This window comes from Lygodium microphyllum, chromosome 8 (genome assembly GCF_053477565.2).
Source record: "Lygodium microphyllum isolate KBCC chromosome 8, Lygodium_microphyllum_v1.1.10, whole genome shotgun sequence".
Taxonomy (NCBI): Eukaryota; Viridiplantae; Streptophyta; class Polypodiopsida; order Schizaeales; family Lygodiaceae; genus Lygodium; species Lygodium microphyllum.
Genome location: NC_141142.1, coordinates 51,093,181 through 51,097,926, shown reverse-complemented (window position 1 = coordinate 51,097,926; position 4,746 = coordinate 51,093,181).

Here is a 4,746-nt window from a genome sequence, read left to right as displayed (position 1 = left end):
ATCCTGCACAAGAGGCCGACGTGACTTGGGATTGGATCCTGAGGCCCGCATACTAGTCTACGGGCAGAAACTTGGATTAGTAATCCTCCCTGAGGATTGCTAGATTGCCTTCGGGCAGATTATGGATTGCCTTTGGGTAAATTATGGATTAGCCTACGGGGTGGATTATATGATGTATTCCAAAGATAAATAAGATCAATTGTTGAAAAGGAACTTACTTGACATTGTTTTCTATGTGAGTGCTAAGATTACGTGAAGGAACCGATGATTAACTGGCTAATTAAGGAAGCTGCTTTTGCGTGTCAAACTAAATGTGGTAGGTAATTAGATAACTAAAGTAACCGTGAGGAAAGTGTGGTGGATGTTGCCATGGGTCCATCCTAGGGATGGGTGGTCCGGGTTGGCCGAGAACTTTTCTCAAATGAAATCGACAGCAAGGAATGTTGACCTAGAATGTAGGATACTAGAGTCCTGATTTATGTTGTTTTAGGGGAATGGAATGGAACTATGCCTTATAGGCAGAGAGGTCGAGCTTTGCATCCCTCTCGTTTCCCATTCTCCTTGAACCACATGTAGCATGAATCCACTTCGACCCTGACGTTTCTGCTTAAAGTAGTTTACTTGGGGTTCGACGCTAGCTGTCGTTCTAGGAATTTCACCAGTAGGAAAACCCTGATTCAGGTCGATCCTAAGTGGGAACGGCAAGAATGCTTCTGCTTCCTGGAAGACTCGAGAAGACCTAGATCCCAAACCCCATGACATTCTGTGGGAGTGCCAGGCGGCACTTTATAGACTCTCTTCCTGATGGGCTGCTAAGACGCGTCTTGCAAGTAAACGGGTGGACAGGTTACAGTTGGTATCAGAGCCAACCAACGAGAAACTAATTTACAAAAAAACTGAATGAGGAGAAATAGAGAAAATATTTCCGTTAAGAACATTTCCTTACTTACTTATCAATGCTGATTTGCAGAGTCATGAAGCATGGAACAGATTCTTGGTGTTCCAGGTTATGTTTATGACCATGATGCGTGCCTTGGATTATAGATGCAGGACCGATATGATGAAAATCCTAGACTGCATCTACAATCCTCACCCCTGTATGTGGAACGGAGATGGATGGGTGAGTCAAGAATCTATTACATAGCTACCCACCGATTTGCTTACCTTCGAACCAACCTAAAGAGAATCAAGTGGTTGGAGGACTTGAAGATTGTGAAGCTGTTCATATTTGTTGAGGCCTATGTAAACGCAACCCTACATGTCGGAGGTTGGAAGGTCAAGCAGAACATGTATGCATACGAGGAAGTGACCTGAATAATCTGTGCCGATAGAATCAAGGTGTTGGGACGTTACAAGAAGAACGAGTACCAATGGAAAGGATACCCTAATCTTCCTATGACCTATCGATTCCTGAAAATCCATGACCCCAATCCATACTATTACTCAGTTTCTATAGCTGAATGTAACACAATCTTATTCTCCTCGAATTAATGTATCAGCTTGTTCCATCTCCCCAAGAATAATTGTACTCCGAAAGGGCTATGCCTATATAAATGAAATAAGACTCTTTTTATCAATGATTGTCTTGACTGTGAGTATTGATAAAAAATTTAAGTGATTAGATCACTTGGCTGAAAGCTGAATTGGGCATGTACTGTAATGTGAGAAATGCTTAGTAAGTTTTTAACGTTAAGAATCTCAATGCCCAGGCACAACCTCAGGTGCAAATTTCTAGTCCGACCCCTACACCAAGTACGGCCATGATTCAGGAGAAGAAGTTTCTTCTCAAGAAAATCAAGCCACCAGAATTTGATGGCAAAGGAAGGACCATCCAAACTGATGCCGAGATTTGGATCAAATCCATAGAGGATTACTTCAAAGTGGTAGGTACTGCACCTGCCAACCAAGCAATGCTCGCCAAGCTGAAGCTTACCAACGAATCAAGATTTTGGTGGAAGCAATGGTGCAGAGACCAAGGGATCTCAGAAGGGTCAGTTACTTGGGAGAAGTTGAAAAGAGCTGTGCGAGGAAGATACTTACCACTTGCCTACCGTACACAGAAGATGAACGAGTTCTATGAGCTGAAGCAGCTTGGTCTATCTCTTGATGCATACTACTAAAAGTTTGTCTCTCTTTTGAAGTATGCGCCACAAATGGATATAACATAATAGGTGTCGAAGTTTTGTGCCAGATTAAACCCACCTATAAACACTCGCCTCGAATCAATGCGCCCAACAGATCTTCAGGACACACTCATTCAAGCTGCACCCATAATACAGGAGGTGCAAACCAAGCCAAGAAATAATAAGACTTGGTCTTATAAGGATCAAAACAAAGGAGTGTATAGGTCCCAGGCGAAGAGAGTTCAAGGTCAAAACCAGGGTCAAAGGAAGAAAGCTAGGACCAACAATGTCAATAATTTTGTTCCTACCCAAGGTAATGGCTGCAACCTCCATTTCTTTCATTGCAACGAGCCCGGTCATTTCAAAAGGCAATGTCCCAAACTTGGCAGAGGACAACGTCAAGGACCATTTCAAGGAACCGCTCGTGGCCAAGGAGCCGCTACTCGGGGCAGAGGAAGAACCGCCTGTTTTGCGAAGAGGGAGATGTGCAAAGAAGAAGACCCGACCATGGAAGCAAACTTTGAGAGGGCAACAGTCCATGCTGCCCTTCACAAGAAAGGACCGAATCACCAATTTTCGGTGATTCAGACACCATCGGATTATCAAGGCAAAGAATTCAAAACCTTGATTGATTGTGGCAGTACGCATTCCTTTATTTCACCAATTGTGCAAGAAGATTAGGAATAGCCATAAAAGATGCACCCACCTTGCTTGTGGAATTAGCAAATGGTCGTGAGGTCACTTGTACCAGGCAAACTGCTAAGGTAGAATTCTTTTTGGGAGGAAAGTTGACTTCGGTTAGATTCAGGGTTATGAACCTAGGAATCCATGAGTGTTTGCTCGGAATGGATTGGCTTAAACCTAATGATTCCCACATTCATTGTGGAAAGGGCCAAGTTTCCTTTTGAAACTCTGAAGGGGAATTGGTCACAACTCAAGGAGAGACTGGAAAGCCAAAAATTCAATTAGCCAAAGCATCTCGGATAATAAAGGGAGTTAGAAAGGGACTACTTGTCTATTTGATTAAGCTTAATAAGCTAGATTAGAATCAAGAGTCTAGTGAAGAACCTTCATGGCTAAAGGAGTACGCAGACGCATTTCCTGAAGAGCTGACAAAACTTCCACCTCAAAGGGAAGTTGATCATGAAATGGCTAGCGCCATGAGCTATGCCAATTGCAAGGAGACCATATAGAATGTCCATTCTGAAAGCGATTGAGTGAAAGGAGCAACTCAAGAAACTGTTAGATCAAGGCTACATCCATCCTAGCAGTTCACCATAGGGAGCTTTAGTGTTGTTCCAGAAGAAGAAGGATGGAATACTTCGGTTACGTATTGATTACAGAGGGTTGAATCAATCAACCATTAAGAATAAGTATCCTATTCCAAGAATAGATGAACTTCTTGACCATCTTCAAGATACGAAGATCTTCTCCAAGATTGATCTCATGTCTAGATACTATCAAATAAGGATCAAGGAAGAAGATATTTCAAAGATGACATTTAGCACAAGATATGGGCATTTTGAGTAACTAGTCATGTCATCCGAGCTGACAAATGCTCCTACCACCTTCAACAAGCTAATGCAAGATATCTTTAGGCCCTATCTTGATGACTTCATACTCCTCTTCTTTGACGATACCTTAGTCTACTCCAAACAGGAAGAAGATCATGAACCCCAGCTCTACATTGTCCTTGAGACAATGAGGGCACACAAGCTTTATGCCAAAAAAAAGAAGTGTGCATTCTTCAAGCGACAGATTGAATATCTGGGATTCACTGTATTAGTGGAAGGAATCTCAGTGGATTCGGCCAAGGTCAGAGACGTTCTAGAGTGGCCAATACCAAAGAAATACGCAATTTTCTTAGATTGATAAGATGATACAGGGTCTTTATCAAAAACTATGCCTTGATTGCAGCGTCTTTGATGGATCTACTAAAGAAGCAAACATCAATTGTGTGGTCAACTGCTGAACAATCTAGCTCAGATGATATGACTTGTCAAGTCAAAGGAGTGGGTAATTTATATCTGGGGACTGTTTCATCCACTAGAATATTAAGAGGAGTTCTTCATGTTCCAAATTTGCAAAGAAATCTTCTTTCTGTTGCTCATCTAGTTGATCTTGGTTTGTTTGTTGGCTTTGATCATAATCAATGTCGTATAGAGAAAGACGGACATACTATAGCAGTGGCTCCTCAACATGGTAATCTATTTGAACTATCATTGAATGATACGGTTGCAAATGTTGTTACTGCCCCTGGAGATGCAAATTGCAAATTATGGCATCAACGATTTGCACACTCCGATTTTGCCAAATTTCTTGATCTTCATCGTCATGGTCTGGTGCAAGGTATGGATCTTAAATCTCATCCACGTATGGGAATATGTGAGTACTGTACACTTGGAAAACAACATCGTTCGCCTTTCCACACTTCTACTTCATCACATTCATGTGCTCTCTTGGATTTGGTTCATACCGATATTTGTGGTCCTTTTCCTGCCTCAAAGTCTCAATATCGATATTTTATAACTTTCATTGATGATTTCTCACGGTATACACATGTCTATCTTCTTCGACATAAGTCTGAGGCTTTATCTATATTTAAACAATACAAGATAAGTGT